The 18,017-nt window shown below is 37.3% G+C and overlaps 1 protein-coding gene across 5 annotated transcripts in view; it reads right to left on the bottom strand.

Annotated features, from left to right (window-relative positions):
- The window catches only part of MAGI2 (membrane associated guanylate kinase, WW and PDZ domain containing 2), a 1,357,869-nt gene that overhangs the window by 479,533 nt on the left and 860,319 nt on the right, over nucleotides 1-18,017 (bottom strand). The window lies entirely within an intron of this gene.

The following is an 18,017-nucleotide window of genomic DNA, read 5'->3' as shown; positions in this document are numbered from 1 at the left end:
TGGCAAATACACTTCCAAGACTCCCTTGTGCTATGGATGTCATCTAAAAGTCCAACTATGCCCCAGTGGGAGACTTGGAAAGTAACTAAGAGTAGAGTACCAGTAGACCTGCAGTGGGTCACTATGGCTTCCTCATAGCAGAAGGTGTAGTAGAGACAGTTTAACCCAGGAACTGGAATGAGAGTCCTACTGACAGATGCCAGTGTGAGGATAGGACAGCCAACTTAAAAATATGAAATTGTACAATCATTTGGAAACATAATCAATAGCTATTAACATGAAAAATATAAATATACAAATGCACATATTCTTTGACTCAGTAATCCCACTTTGAGACTGTATCCTCTAGAAATAAAGGTAGTGTGGTATAAGAATACATATATAACAATATGCACAGCAGTATTTGTAGTAAGAAAGCCCTGAAAATGGTTTGAATGCCTATCAATGAGAATATGATTAAGAAGATTGTGATTATCATTACCATGGAAAGCTATAGTTTAAAAACAATGAATTAAGTGTGTATCTATTGAGTTGGAAAAGGTGCTCATCATTACTATTCAAAGAGTAATCCAAGTTGCAGAGAACGTATATTGTTAATCCTATTTTTTAAAAATAAGCAAACACCGAGTTCCCTTAGATATATACATATAATTTTGTATATATGAGCATGAAAACAGGATGGAAGGTGTACAATAGATTGTCAACTTTGATTCCTTAAGGATAGTAAATTTAGATGGGGTGGGAGAAGTTTTCTTTATGTTATCTTTGCATTCACTGGCTATCTATTATTTTTATAACTTTAAAAATTAATAACAGTAATTTACAATGAGTTAAAGTAGAATGCCATATTTGTCTCAATCAATTGCTTAGATCAATGTTTTCCCTATGTGCATCAATCTCTGAGGGCCATATTAAGGTACCTTTAGGAATTAGAAAGCACAAGAATACATTACAAGCTTTCATAGTTTTGCCCTTTAAGGGCAAAGAACACTTTTTTAAAAAGAATACGGCCCCTTATTGATGTAGTCTTCCAGTTGATCCCTCATACAGAATTGACCTTTGTAAATGTGTAGGAAAGAAGCAGCAAAAAAAAGGTACCATAGCTCCCTTTAGATTCTTATTGCTGTACCTTATTACAAGTAATTACCAATGCACAAAATACACTGTTCTCAGGTATTTCCAAATGTCACGTTGCATTTGAAAAGTTAAAATGCAAAGTCATGTTCTGAAATATTCATCACTCAATATTCATTTAATCAATATTTATTAAGCACTCAATTGTTGTCAGGGACTGAGAACAGAAAAATGAACAAGACGGGCATGATCCCTGCTCTCGCAGACCTCAAAATATGTCAGGATGTGTAATCTTTAAACAAGTTTAAGTGTGATGAATGCTTTCCCAGTGAAAGCTGGGATATAATGCATATGCATTCACTTAATTTTATATAAAGAGTCAAGGAAAGCCCTTTTTTCCCAATGTACTACAACCTGAAACATGAAAAAGAAGTCAAGAGACTTTTTTCAGAGGAAGGTAACGGAGAAAAAAATAGATAAACAAGGACCAAATTAGGCAAGGCCTTAGAAGGCATGCTCAGAATTCGGGACTGTATCCTAAAAGCAACGAGAGGGCATTGATGTATCTTAACCAAGGAGATGACACAATTAGATTTACATTCTCTACGAAGATCCCCTGTTCTGGGGGTTTGAGAATGGCAAGAGTAGATATTTAGAGGTCTGTGGGAAGTTATTTGTGTGTCCTAGACAAGAGATGATGGTGGCACAGTCATGGAAAGAAGTGGACTGAAAAAATATTTAGACATCATGGTAAACCTGGTGGGTGGCAAAGCCATACACTGAGATAGGAAATATGAGAGAAGGATCAGGACTGTGCGGGGGGTCAGGGAGAGTATGGGCATAGTTTTGGGCACACTGAGACAGAGTTCCATGCCAAACTCACAATGGAGATGTCATGTCAGAGAGTTCTTGGCTGGAGAGAATCAATTCGAGAGACAACAGTATGTAGCTAGACTGCATTATAATTGAAGCCAGAGCAGTGAATGAAATTGCTTAGAGAGACAGTGCAGCAAGTAGAAACTAGGATCCCTAGAGCAGCTGTCTGAGGAATTCCCACATTTAACGGTCAGTGAGAGAATGATTAGGAAACAGCAGCCAGGGAAGTAATAGGAAAATCAGTCGATCCTCATGCCATTAAAACCAAGCAAAGAGCAATGAGGAGGAAACATTTACTACCTGTGGCCAAAGCTTCTAAATTGTCCAGCAAGATAAGGGCATAAAATCTACCGAAATTGGGCGCCTGGTTGGCTCAGTTGGTTAAGCAACTGCCTTCGGCTCAGGTCATGATCCTGGAGTCCTGGGATCGAGTCCCGCATCGGGCTCCCTGCTTGGTGGGGAGTCTGCTTCTCCCTTTGATCCTCCCCCTCTCATGCTTTCTGTCTCCCATTCTCTCTCAGATAAAGAAATAAAATCTTTAATAAAAAAAAAAATCTACCGAAATTAAGGACATGAAGATCACTGGTGATATTAGCTACCAGTTATTGTAGTAGTTATAGTAGAATGATGGGTGGGGAAGCCAGGTTGGAATGGATTAAAGAACGGATGAAAAGAAAATATATAATATACTGACAGAGAATTCATTCAAGAAGCTTAGCTATGAACAGATATACTTTTTTCTTTGACTAAAGTCTAGAGTCTTTGGAGATGTCTTAGTTATATAATGATGTGCCCAGATTATGGTGCCAAGTTCTCTCAGTTTGTTTAACATTTGTTTACTCATTCATTCATTCCTTTATTCTTATTTAATGGATCAATCATTACATTAGCAAACAGGAATTTAATAGCTACGATATGCACGATACTTGACAAGAGCTTAATGGGGGAGAGAAAAACAATTTTATCAGGCTATTGTGAACTGGCTTGATAGGAAGTAATAAGTATCACCTGCTTTCTCTATCTGAACAAAATAAGAGGGAAAAAATGAGTAAGGCAAATAGACAACCAAAACATTCTCACATTCACTATTCGTAAAGGCTAATCTAGGGATGCAGTTTATGGTGAGAGCCAAGGACTTCTGGTAAGACCCAGAATCATGCCAAAGTACCCACAGGCAGCATGGAACCAGGGCAGGCTTTCCACTCAGGGGCAGAACCTATTCTCAGAAGAGGAATGTAGAACATCAAAAGGAAGGAAAAGAGGAGTTGAGCTAAGCAGGCCCAGATATCCTTTAAGATGCATCAGTCAGGTAAGTCACTCCACCTCTTCTGAGCAGAGTAAGTTAAGGTGCCACTGGAGTTCAAATTAAGTATTTTCTTTGACATGCAAGACAACATGGTGGGTAGAGAGGAAGTGTCTCCCCCCAACTCTGGGTAACTCTATAGAATACTATCATAATGATTTATTAAGTGATACTCAACGGCACAAAAGAGTTATATACAAATTTCTAGGATGGGAATATAGCACATGGAAATAAGGATATCTAAGGGAGCTGTCTGAGGAATTCCAACATTGAGCACCCAGCTGGAGAAGGAACTGGCATTGTGTTTCCTCTATTACTAAGACAGTGGTATTAATTAATTTAGTAAATATTTGTTGAGACCCTACTAAGTGTCAGGCACTAGGCTGGGCAGTGGGCCAAAGAGAATGTGGTCCAAATGGTACATATTAGTTTGCTAGGGCTGTCGTAACAAATACCACAAACTGGATGGCTTACACGGTAGAAATGTATTATCTCACAGTTCTGGAGACTAGATATCCTAGATTAAGGGTTTGACAGGGCCATGATCCCTCTGGAGGCACTGGAGAAGGATCTATTCCAGACCTCTCTGCTAGCTTCCGGTAGTTACTTGGTTTATGGTAGCATAACTCCAACCTTCATATAGCATTCTTACTGTGTACATGTCTGTGTCCCAATTTCACCTTTTTATAAGGACACTAGTCATACTGGATCAGGGGCCTACCCTACTCCAGTATGACTTCATCTTAACTAATTACATCTACAATGACCCTATTTCCAAATACGCTTGCATTCTGAGATGCTGGTGGTTTGGACTCCAATATATAAATTGTGGGAGGGGGAGCACAATTCAACTAATTACATAGTATATTAGGCGTGCTCAGCTTACAATTCACTGAGCATTCCTGCTACATCATAATAGTTTCCCTGCTTAATAAGGAAAATAGAAGATAACTTTGCTACATTTTGGATAATATGATTATGACTTTCTTTTGTATGAGGCTTATTATTTTTTTAAATCAGATATGTTGGGTATAAGCAACTGAGAATGTACCCATTAAGAACAGAATAGATTTTTAAAATTATTTTTTAGAGTAATTTTAAGTTTACAGCAAAATTAAGAGAAAGGTGCAGAGATTCCCCATAGGCTCCTTGCCCACCTCCATGCATAATCTTTGAATTATCATCCAAAGACCATAGATTAAATTACGATTCACCCTGGGTGATATATTTTATGGGTTCAGATAAATGTATAATGACATGTATCCACCATTATAATATCATACAAAGTCTCACTGCTCTAAAAATCCTCCATGCTCTGCCAATTCATCCTGCCCTCCCCTCTAACTCCTGGCAACCACAGTGATGTTTTTACTGTCTCCATAGTTTTGCCTCATCCGGAATGTCATATGGTATAGACATTTTCAGATTGGCTTCTTTCACTTCAATATGCACTTAAGTCTATCCAATGTATTTTAATGGCTTATAGCTCCTTTCTTCGTAGCAATGAAAAATACTCCATTATCTGGATACACCACCCAAGCTGATTTTTAGTAATAAAAGGATGGGAAAGAACAGATCTTACATGCCAACCAAGGGTGCACGTGTTAGCACTCCTCTCCTCTCATGGAGTTCAGCTTAGACGAGCATGGGTACAAATGTGCCCTCACACGAATCTCATTTGTGTAAGATCTGTAGTTTGAGAAGACCTAGACTATTTAAGTTTTGACTAGGAAGGAACCAAATAATCCATGCATATGTTTAGTTTTATAGTGGTGTGAAGCTATTGCTTGATTAGAAGTAGTCATGTAGCGGGGCACCTAGGTGGCTCAGTCATTAAGCATCTGCCTTCGGCTCAGGTCATGGTCCCAGGGTCCTGGGATCGAGCCCCGCATCGAGCTCCCTGCTCAGTGGGGAGCCTGCTTCTCCCTCTCCCACTCCCCCGGCTTGTGTTTCCTCTCTCGCTGTGTTACCTCTCTGTCAAATAAATAAATAAAATTAAAAAAAAAAAAAAAAGAAGTAGTCATGTAGAACTGCCCTTTTTGCCTTCCAAGACATATTTTTCAGCATGACTTTATTGTTAAATCTAAACATGAATTTTTTGGATATGTAAATGTAATTTTTTTCCCTAAGATGCTTGCTGCTGAAGTGAACAGACTTTATCAAACACTGGTGTTTTTGAGCATTTCATTGTGCATTTCTAGGTCACTTAGATGCCTTGCAAACAAGAACAAGGCATGTTCTGTTTTGTTTCACAAACAATAGAATAAAAGAATATTTCAATAAAGAAGGAACACCTCTTTTTTAAAGAATGGCAATGATGAAAAAAATTTCTCTTTGACAAGAACTGTTGAATTTCCTAGAAACTCTACAACAACACTGAGACATAAAATAGACATTGACAATGTACATTCTTATAAATGAGGACCTATAAAAAACACATTTTATGTACACTTTTACTGTTGTGAAGAATTAAGAAATAATTTTTTCCATCTCTCCTACCCTAACGGTATTTTGTTAGATTTAGCAAATCCTTTTCTTCTTCCCATAAGGAATTCAGAAGAACTCAAAGATCTGTGTACATAGTAGAGGGGACTGAAAGCCATTTAATTGGAAGAGAATTAAATATATGCATTTTTGCATTCAGTCCAGCTCGCATAAATCCTATAGCTCTGGTCCAGTCTAAGGTTTTGATATAGAACAATATGTATGGTTGCCATTTCGTTTGCTTACACGTTTAGTGCCCCAGTAGTATCTAACAGATTGCCTTTCGGACAGAAGACTAAGGATAAATCAGAATGCCGTGGCTTTGAATGTTCCCACTCAGTTTTATTAAAGAATAATCAGAAACCAAGATAAAACCATTTCAAGAAGAATGCCTATTTTATACCTTATCCATATTATCACTTGACATGGTCTATGCATGTAGTTAATGTTTAGCCTTCTGTAATTGCCATCCTTCAAAATGAGGGAAAATAATGTTTTTAAGCTAGACAGGAAATTGTTGACTTTATTTCTTGAACAGTCATAAAATTTGAATTTCCAAAATTTGTTTTACATTGTGAGAGTTCTGTGATTTATATTTCTAATGGCTATGTGACAAATTTTAATAAATCTAATAATTTTTTTCTCCTGTACTCATATTATTTCTTTGGAAAGAAGCATGGCTAGAGAACATTTAACAGGGGGAAAAAAATGAGGAACATATTTGTACCTAATAAGAAAAGAGAATAGGAATAACTTGAGGTAATTTTTTTCTTTTGCTTTCTGTTTAGCGATTCTTAGGTAACAGAGCAAACACAATCCACAAGAAGCAATAGAACATAATCGCTAAGGCTGGTATCAGACTGCCTGGGTTTGAATCTGTTCTTTACAGTATGATGTTGAGCGAGGTGTTTAAACACTCAATTTCCTTAACTGTATGACCGGAATAATAATATCACCTACCTATAAGCATTAGATATGACATGCATAGAAATTGCTTAGAGCAGTAAACTATTAAAACATAGTAGGTGTTCAGTAAATGTCACATATTATTATCGGTGAATTCTATTACTTAAAATACTAAATAAATTACATAGTGAAATCAGTCAAGCAACCTAAATGATCTCTCTTGACAGAAAAAAGAAGTGTGGTCAAGTTTGCATAATTTCAAAGATATTAGATTTTTTTTAAATGCAATTACTAAAAAAGAGAGAGAGAGAGAGATACACATGAAGCTAACATTTCCTTTTTAAAAAGTGTTCACATAAATTGAGTTTTTCTTCCTCCATTGAGACATGTTTGGGTGTTAAGTGATTTAAAAGAGGAAAAATAATCCTCAGATAATAATCCACACTTTTTTTTCAAGTTCTATATTATCTTCTATAGAGTTTTGCATTTGATTTTGCTGGGCATGAGGGGCTGCTACTGAGCTATCAGCTCGGCAACACTTTGGCTCCACTGAGGGTACAGACTTAAAGCAGAATCAGAGACTTGGCTTCCCAGTTTTATACTAGCCCAAGGCTTAGTATCCTCATATATTCCCAAGGCAACCTTGGTTTTCAAGTCTGTTTATAACAGATTGCTCCCCACTTTGGTTTCTGCTCATTTGTGGTAGGAACCATGGCAGTAGATGGGGTGGGGCTTGAAGATTTCTCCTGCTTTCTTGCCAACTCAGTAACCTCATCAAAAAGCATGTTTGTTACACTGATCCAAGATCTTACTGTTATTTTCATGGGGGTGGGGGCTGCCAGAGCATGATCCTCACTTCACTTATAGAAGCTGAAGTTCTTAGTTAAAATTTGAACTACAGGGTCTTGTACATGAATGAACATTTCAGGGCTGACTTTTAAACAAGAGAAAAATATCATTGCAATTGATTTTCTATTATGGCCATACTATAGATTATATCCTATAGTGAAAAGTGGAGCGTATTCCGTCTTCAGAAAGGAAGCAGTCATGCAGTGGTCACCTGCATGCTACATAGCCAGTTGATTAAAAGAGGCCCAGATGATAGCTTATTGCTAACAGAGTGCTCTCACCAATTTTCCAAAAACTTCTAAAATAAAAACAGGAATTATATGGGTGCTAAAATGTTTGAGATTGAATGATTAGTGAATTTTTGCTTATCATTTAAAAAACTAACTACTTTTTTGATGTGCTAAAATATGCACATGGACGAAATCCAAAAGTACAAAGGGAAAATACAGTGCAAAGTAGGTTTCCCTCCTGTTTCTACTCCCAATGCTGCAGCAATCCAGTTAGCAAAGATGATTACTTCCCTGCTTCTTCAGAGATAGTTCTATATACACCGATTACTGACTTTTAGGTAGTGGTTTTTGTTTGTTTGTTTGTTTGTTTTACTTAGTTCTGCTAAAAGTGTTTCTAAATTCTAAAAACAAGGCATTACACAAGTTCTTTTTTTTGTTGTTTTCACTTAAATTCCAGTTCGTTAACATACAGTGTAATATTATTTTCAAGTATACAATGTAGTGATTCAACACATCCATACAACACCTGGTGCTCATCACAACAAGTGAACCCATCCCCCCACCCACCTCCCCTCTGGTAACCATCAGTTTGTTCTCTATAGTTAAAAGTCTGTTTCCTGGGGGGTGCCTGGGTGGCTCAGTCGATTAAGCGTCTGCCTTCGGCTCAGGTCATGATCCTAGGGTCCTGGGAGCCTGCTTCTCCCTCTCCCTCTGCCTGCCCTCTGCCTACTTGTGTTCTCTTTCTCTCTGTCAAATAAATTAATAAAATCTTAAAAAAAAAAAAAGTCTGCTTCCTGGTTTGCTCCCTCTCCTTTTTCTCCCTCCCTTTGTTTGTTTGTTTCTTAAATTCCATGTATGAGTGAAATCATATGGTATTTGTCTTTCTCTGACTTATTCTGCTTAGCATTATATTCTCTATCTTCATCCATCTCGTTGCAAATGGCAAGATTTCATTCTTTTTTATGGCTGAGGAATATTCCATTGTATATGTATACCACATCTTTTTTATTCAATCATCAGTTGATGGACATTTGGGCTGTCTCCATAATTTGGCTATTGTAGATAATGCCGCTATATACATTGGGGTGCATGTGTCCCTTCGAATTAGTGTTTTTGTATTCTTTTGGTAAATAACTAGTAGTGCAATTGCTGGATCATAGGGTCATTCTATTTGTAACGTTTTGAGGAAACTCCATACTGCCTTCTACAGTGGTTGCAGCAGTTTGCATTCTCACCAACAGTGCATATAAGTTCTTTTCATATAAGGTATGTGAATGAGGAGGGGTGGCCCTTAGACACAGTGGCAATTTATATATAAAAAACTTATAGATATAGCTATAGATATTTAGATAATATAAAAAATAAACCTAGAATAAAATATTAGAATTAGGGAAAGTTAGGGTAACAATTAACTATGCTTCTGATTTTTGAAACCATATATCAATTGAGGAAGCAGAAATTCCCAGTCCTGTAAAGCAATGATTTTCTATTACTAAATATCTAAGTAATATTTGTAAGCAAATTGCGTCTCATCCATTCAGGGGAACTAGCCAGGAAAATGTGAATTACTAACAAATCATATTTGATACCTCAAAATTATTTTTCGTCTCTATCTGAAACCCTCAGTTGGTTATAGGATCTTTGAAGCACTAACAGAACAAAATGTGAAATTAGGAAAATAGAAGAGTCAAGGACTATGAGTAGAAGATGACAAGGAAAAAAAATCCAAGATATAAAAAACTAAATTGTAAAGACTCACTAGGAAGATTAGGAGAGGGAATTATTTCCCATTAACAGGGGAGAAGAGCTGCCTTGATTAGCATATTTTCTTCTTTCTGTAATATTTTTTTCACATTTTAATAAAAGTAGACTGGAATAATGGCAATAAAATGAATCCTCATAGCTTTGAAACTGTATATGTGAAATGATTTTAATAATGTAATACATTTGAAAGATGTTTATCATATAGAAACAAGTCCCCCAAACCCTCAACTAACTTTGGGGTAAGAGAAACTGATATAAGTATTGAAAATATTCAAAGACCAAAGCAAGATACAAAGTGAAATATAGGACATAAATGTGCAATATCTTGTAGATCTTGCTTTCAAAATTCTGAAAAAATTCCAGGAGACTAGTGCTATATAAAACATAACATCGCCTTGCGAAGTTTTATGAACATCAAAGGGTGTGAAAGAGGAAAAAAAGAAGACTTTATTTCATTTTGATCTTGATAATTCAAGTGCTATGCTCTGGGGCCAAATTGGAATCAAGGTATTGTTTGATGAGAGCAAGAAGTCAATTAGGAGGAAAAAGATGAGCTGCTCTTCCCAGCAATGGAGCTCTGTCGAAGGAATGAGTGTGCACAGAGACCTTCCCTCTCTCTTCAAGAACAAAGTCCAGCCCTCAGCCAGGAATAACTAGAGCACTCTTTGTCTGGCAATAAAGTAGCTGAGATTTCACACTGCAATTACAATCTCTTCTTATGAGGAGAAATGAGACAAGGTAATGGAACACAGAGTGAAAATCAGACCTAGAAAGAATGGATGGCTATGACTAGAAATACGATTAAGCTCTAAGGATGCCTGGAGAACCTGAAAACACTTAAACATGGCCACCAGTCCTCAGGCTTTCTGCAAGCACTGTACAAGCCCGAGTGTTATCCTGGTTGTTCTTGCTCCGAACTCCTCATTCGTGGATCAAAGCTCTCTCTTAACACACATCATACAAACCCTCAGAGAAGTAGAAAAACACTCTCCACACAGGTTGAGTGCAAGATCCCCAAAATGCTGAAGCAGTGTGAGGGCATGAAGAGGTTCAAATAATGCATCACTTTTAGTTTAACAGCAAAGTGAGTCGGCCTTGATTTGAAGTGATATTCATGAAACTAATCATGATTTCAACTTTTCCCCAATGCTGTAGTTACAATTACTACTGTCGTTCATAAGCAGGAGCTCTAAAATGACTATCTTATTACTTTATAATCACACCCAGATACTCAGAACATTTGACAATCAGGGTGCTTCTAACTTTTAAGTAATCATTTTAAGAAAAGATGCCCCTGACTTATAAATGGAATGTCTAATTTTAGAAGGTTAACTTAAAATAGTCCCCAGAACTTGCCCCATCTGATGGAAAGATAAAACCTAGTACAGTGTTTGGGAACAAGATCATAAAATTAAGCCTCCCCCCCCGCCCAGAAAAAAAAGAAAGAAAGAAAGAAAAGAAGAAAAAGATAAAGATCTGAGTGGATACACAGATCACAGTCTCTGTGAACCCACACAAAAATACGCAGGGGATAGGCACTGGGGTGGTTTCAGAGTGGGCTATTATTCACAGGAAAACAGCGAGATTCACTATGGAGGACATAATTCTTTCGACAGTGACAGGACCTCATTCACAGAACCAGGACTGATGGTACATGCACAGTCAGCGTGCCAAGCAGCACAGGACCTGGATGAGGGTCCCTAATGGTGAACTGAGATCATTGCTGAGGACACTCGGTGATCACATAAGGGACACTCTGTTTGCTCTCTGGGAGAGGCAGTTCATTCGCACTAATTGAGGGCTTGGGGGCCTGGAGAAGGCAGCTCTGTGTACACATACTGTATTCCCTTTGTTGGCGAAGGTAGCTCTCACGGGCCCTGTTCCTCCTGGCATTGTGTGTGTGTGTGTATTAACAGAGAGAGTTAGCTGCCTTTAAAATATATGTGCATTTCTAATTCCTTGCACTAGGCTTACTAATAGCTAGTGAGGGGAAGTTACAGTATAATAGTGAATTACTTTCCGGAGAAGTTTAGCAGATAATTCATGGAATAAAAGAAATCCAAGAAAGCTTAACCCAGTTACTGTGGTTTACAGGATTTTCTTTTCTTCAAAAAAGTTCAATCTTAAAAACAAAACAAAACAGAAGACTATCTACTTATTATCCACCTATTCTGTATTTTATTTTAATTCTGGCATAGTTAACCTACAGTGTTATATTAGTTTTGGGTGTACAATATAGTGATTCAACATCCACCTATTTTTGGTATTTTCACAGAGAAAGTGAATAATTCTCATCTCTAAGAATATACATTTTCAAATATAATTCTACATAATTTTCTTCAGTTATCATATAACTTTTGCAGGAACATAAGATCAGGAATGTCATATCTTTCAAACTTAGAAGCAATGCATGAGGAAGACACTGAACAGTGTAAAATGAGCATGAAATACTAATCATGTAAAACTCTGACATTCTCTAGAGGTTTGGTTGACTAAAAAAAATACAGATTTACAAGTTCTTCAAATATTTGAAGATCTATACTAATCACTGACATGGGTAAACAAAAAAGTAAAAGTAGCCCTTGTCCTAGCAATGTTTACAATATATGTGGGGATGCCAGACATGCACATTATGAAAAGTCAGCTACAAGTACCAGGCTAATCAATATCTTCCAAATGAATGAAGAGTGTAAAATTGTACTTCAGTAATTCAGAGATGGAGAGTTTCAACTTTTTATTATGGGAGTCAACAAGTGATTTCTTGGGAATATCAACATTTTTTATTGAATTCTGACTAAAAGAATAGGACGTTACAATATGGAGAAGGCCTTATCAAACAGGTAGAGGTGTTGTATGAGTATGGCATGCAGATGAGAGAAGAGATGGGGGAGTCATGGAGGCCAAAGCTAACAGAGATGTTGCGGTCAAATGTGGGAGGACCTGAGGGGTTGCCCAAGGAGTTTGGAGCCGTAGAAATGGAAGCCCATCCAAGTTTTGGGAAGGATAATTACATGATCAAGTTCTGGTTCAAGAATCTTTAGGCTAACTGAACATAAAAAAAAAAAAGAGAGAGAGAGAGAAGTGAGTCACTAAGTATAGCCCACACTCAAGGGGAGGAGAATTAAGCTCTACCTCCTGAAGGGGGAAATATGAAAGAATTTGTGGATATATTTTAAAATCACCCCCGCATGATCTTAAATGTACATCTATTTGCATGGATTTATGTAATAAATGAATGACAAACTTGTTTAAAAAAAAAAAAGAATCTTTAATTGATGGAAGAATAACAGGCAATTTGATAGGGATGGAGCCTGGAGGAATTAGATCCCTTAGGGGATCGTGGTCCACAAATGAGGTGATAAAGCAGTAATCTAGGACGATGACATTTGGAAAAAAGAGATTAAAACTACAGGCCTAGTGATCTTTTATATCCAATGTCATATAGCAAGGCTGGGGGAAAGAAGTATCAAAGAACTCTGAGGTATCTGGGTGAAAAGCAGAATTTGAAAAATCAAGGAAAGGCCTTTATGAGTTGATTTGCTTGTGAAGGGGAATGTTGCATTTCAGTTGCTATAGGAATGCTTAGGAGGGGCAGTCCAGTTTGAAAGACAGCCCTGGAACGTAAGAGAAAAGTGAGGGCTGCGGGTAAATCTACAGTATTTGCAGCTACAGGGCTGGATGCCACAAGTTTAAGACATTTAAGTACAGGTGAGGTTAATGTCACGGAAAGGTTTCCTGGGGATATGGATTTTAAATATCAGTTTAAAGACAGATTCTCTAAGATGATGTAAGGCTATTTCATCCTTATGGAGGTCAGGCGTCATTTTGTCCTCAGCATGGTTAACAGCCCAGAGAAAGTTGGTGGAAAGGGGATGAATTCAGGTACTCCCGGGCCCAGATCTCGACTCTGTTACTAAATTAACTATCACCTTAGTTAAGTACCTTAAGCTAAACTTCAGCATATTCTTTGTTAAGTAATCATACCATGATTATGGGATAAGAGAATATATGTACTATATGTCGAGCCCATCTTATGCACTCATTAACAGAGAGTTGCCATTATTTACTTTATCTTCATTTTTACTTTTGTAGCTTTCAGTATCAGCCAGAATCGAACTACATGTCTAAGGATAGAACTATATTGACTTCTATCACCAAAGTGACGTGTCAGAGAGAGAAACATTTCTGATCTGAGACACTGAAAGATCATTCTATGGCTTTTCTTGGTGATATGGGCTAAATCCATCTGTCTGATGTAATTTTGAGCAAAAAAGGGAACCTAACATTAAGCAGTTCACATAAAGTATGTGGATAACCATGGACAATGTTAGTAGCACTTCATATAGAAATTACATATTTAAAGGTGGTCACTAATTTTACATAAATATGGCCTGAAAGTAAAAGGAATGTGTAGTTCTAAGTTGAAAGGAGAAAAGATGAAGAAAATGAGTAATAGGAGTAAATCAAGGACTCCTCTAAAATCTATTTACATGGAGAAAATAATTCGTTTCAGTAAAGTATAAAGTATAAAGAGGTAGGTTTAATCCTTAAATACAGAATATTATTTAAAAAATAGGAATTTTTCGGGGCGCCTGGGTGGCTCAGTTGTTAAGTGTCTGCCTTCGGCTCAGGTCATGATCCCGGGGTCCTGGGATGGAGCCCCGCATCAGGCTCCGTGCTCAGCGGGAAGCCTGCTTCTCCCTCTCCCACTCCCCCTGCTTGTATTCCCTCTCTCGCTGTGTCTCTCTCTGTCAAATAAATAAATAAAATCTTTAAAAAAAAATAGGAATTTTTTTTATATCCACATAGCCATATAAGTTGAGTTGCATATGATTTCCAGAAATGAAAGAAATAAGAAACTTTCGGTAGGTAGAAACTTATAATGTCTCTTTTAAAGAGGTACAAGTGAAATAGTGGTCATGTGTTTACATGTTGCTGAGAAACGTATTTATGCTTCTATTTGGTGCTGTAAGACTCCAGATAGCATTGCAGCTAAGAACATGGGTTCTGGATCGATACTTCCTATATATAAATGCTGGTTACTGGGCAAATTACTTACCTGTAGTGTACCTCAGTGTCCTAATCTATGAAATAGTACCTAGCCTGTAAAATCCGTTAAGAGAATTAAGTGAACTAGTACATATAATGAAGTTAGGGAGTTCCTAGCACATGGTAGGCATCCAAAAGAAGTTATTTTTTACATTATTTATTATCATTATTATCAGTATTTTTATGTAATGGAATAAAATTACCTCAGTAAGCTTTCCTCAACTCTCTAAATGCACCACATCGATTATACTATGTATGGTCTGAATTGACATCTGTTATTAATTAGTATTATAGGCTCCTAGTTGGTACAGGGCAGTAACTAAAATTTAAGCAACAATTTTCTCAATATTGTTGGAAGTGTCTTATATCTGGTGACTGAGTATGGGAAGAAAAACAAAGGCAGGATAAAGACCCTCAGCTAGAAAAAAATATGTGTCGAGGTTCAAAGGGTGAAGAGCTGAGTGAATGTACATGAGAGGGAGGCAAAGTGAATCCTAAAATTTCTGTTGGATAAACATAAAGAAAAACAAAGATTTCTAATAAGGAATGACAGACCAATTTCTGGTTTGGGGCTGTTTCCTCCATCTTTGAACACTGGGTGAAGAGCTGCCTAATTTACATATCTCTCATCTCCCACAAGGGAAAGAACAAGACTGTATAAGGGCCATTTGCCCAGTCAGGCTTACAGAGCCACTGTAAGCATCTGTAAGCATTTGTGGCATCTATTGAGCATCCAGGCATCCCAGAGTTTGCCTGGGCAGTTGTTTTCTACAGTCCTCAGGCTGAGAGGTTCAGGAACAGACACACTGTTAGGGCTGGTTAAGGAGAGTGCAAACTGATCCATTTTCCTTGGGGTCCTTAAGACTTCCTAGCCAAAAACAAACAAGCACACACACAAACTAAATCCCAATTCCTTATGTCTAATATGTATGAATTGAAAGGAATAGTGCTTTCTAGATTCATTATGACCCCCAATTAAATAAATTTCTAGTTTACAAATCTGTGGGTCAAGAATGCTTCATTTGATTTGCCCTATACAGAGTAGACATGAAATAGAGACCAATGATTCAGGCCCATCCAAGGACAAATATTTTATGTTTTTAGCTATAAGGTGTTAACCAGTAAAAAAAAAAAACACCTCTGTAACTGCTCTTTGATCCCCAACTTCTGCTTCTTTTGTGATTATTGCTTCCACTTGGCTGAATCATTTTGCTTCTCATATCAAAGATAACTAAGAAAACTATGTGCTATCAACTTAATTTAAATCTATTCCATAATGGATCCATATTCCATAATGAAAATTAAGTATTTTGACAAAAGTATTACAGAATCAAAAAAGAAAAGGTATCTAATTGCTTCACAATTATCTGTAAACCTGTAAATTGCTTTCCTCTCATACACATTTATTCAGCTCTTTACCTTTTGAACCTCAGCACAGGGTCTTTAGTAAACAAGTTACATTATGTACCAATAGTGATTTTTACCACTTGTATCCAGAAATCAGTGACTGGTAAGATCAGAGTATAAATTTTTCACCATTATATTAATGGAGGAGGTTGTCCTTCTCTGAGTAATCAAGATGAAACCCTTTTAGGGTTTTACACCTTGTTGGCACAGATTAGATTTTGGTCTCCTTATGTTCAAGGAAGGACATTTTTGCAGGTATTATGAAAAAGGAAGGTAAAAAACAAGCTTATGAAACTTTGATAAAAATAATTGAGCATGAAAATTCAAATACTATGTCACTATAGAAACAGTAGAGTGATAATTAAAAATACAGACATCAGAGTAGTTGTAGGAAATATATTATGAATAATACGTAAGCCAAGTGCATGTGTTAACATTTTTTCAAGAGCTTTAACACAGTTCTTAGATTTTCAGTGCCAACTGATATGCTGTTATTAAAAAATAACTAAAACAAAACTTTGCAAACTTACTCCAAGCTTAGAGGCTACAAGAATGACATATTTTTGCTTTAACATTTAGTTATGAATAACATAATGAAAAAAATCTTTCATAATTATAATAGAAAATTGGCACTCTGTTAGTAATAAGCACAAGAAAATAGCAAAGCCTTACCTTGTGTAAACACACTTTATATCTGCCTGATATTCTTTATATATGTGAAATGATAGGTTATAAATCAAAGAGATAACAAGTCTTTTCCTTGTTCAAGGGTGGGTGCCTCCACCAAGTCAATGTATAAAGGTGCTTTCTCAGCAAAGCTGGTGGCATCACAATTCCGGACTTCCAGCTCGATTACAAAGCTGTCATCATCAAGACAGTATGGTACTGGCACAAAAACAGACACATAGATCAATGGAACAGAACAGAGAGCCCAGAAATGGACCCTCAACTCTATGGTCAACTAATCTTCGACAAAGCAGGAAAGAATGTCCAATGGAAAAAAGACAGTCCCTTCAACAAATGGTGTTGGAAAATTGGACAGCCACATGAAGAAGAATGAAACTGGACCATTTCCTTACACCACACACAAAAATAGACTCCAAATGGTTGAAAGACCTAAATGTGAGACAGGAGTCCATCAACATCCTAAAGGAGAACACAGGCAGCAACCTCTTCAACCTTAGCCGCAGCAAATTCTTCCTAGAAACATCGCCAAAGGCAAGGGAAGCAAGGGCAGAAATTGGGACTTCATCAAGATAAAAAGCTTTTCCAAAGCAAAGGAAACAGTCAACAAAACCAAAAGACAACCGACAGAATGGGAGAAGATATTTGCAAATGATGTATCAGATAAAGGGCTAGTATCCAAAATCTATAAAGAACTTATCAAACTCAACACCCAAAGAACAAAGAATCCAATCAAGAAATGGGCAGAAGACATGAACAGACATTTTTCCAAAGAAGACATCCAAATGGCCAACAGACACATGAAAAAGTGCTGAACATCGCTCGGCATCAGGGAAATTCAAATCAAAACCTCAATGAGATACCACCTCACAGCAGTCAGAATGGCTAAAATTAACAAGTCAGGAAACCACAGATGTTGGCGGGGATGCAGAGAAAGGGGAACCCTCCTACACTGTTGGTGGGAATGCAAGCTGGAGCAGCCACTCTGGAAAACAGTATGGAGGTTCCTCAGAAAGTTGAAAATAGAGCTACCCTACGATCCAGCAATTGCACTACTGGGTATTTACCCCAAAGATACAAATGTAGGGATCCGAAAGGGTACGTGCACCCCGATGTTTATAGCAGCAATGTCCACAATAGCCAAACTGTGGAAAGAGCCAAGATGTCCATCGACAGATGAATGGATAAAGAAGATGTGGTGTATATATACTATGGAATATTATGCAGCCATCAAAAGGAATGACATCTTGCCATTTGCAATGATGTGGATGGAACTGGAGGGTGTTATGCTGAGCGAAATAAGTCAATCAGAGAAAGACATGTATCATATGACCTCACTGATAGGAAGAATTCTTAACCTCAGGAAACAAACTGAGGGTTGCTGGAGTAGG

Source organism: Mirounga angustirostris, unplaced genomic scaffold, assembly GCF_029215605.1.
Source record: "Mirounga angustirostris isolate CCGP_5_RB_7025 unplaced genomic scaffold, mMirAng1.0.hap1 SCAF_12, whole genome shotgun sequence".
In the NCBI taxonomy this organism is placed as follows: domain Eukaryota; kingdom Metazoa; phylum Chordata; class Mammalia; order Carnivora; family Phocidae; genus Mirounga; species Mirounga angustirostris.
This window is presented reverse-complemented; position numbering and strand designations above follow the sequence as displayed.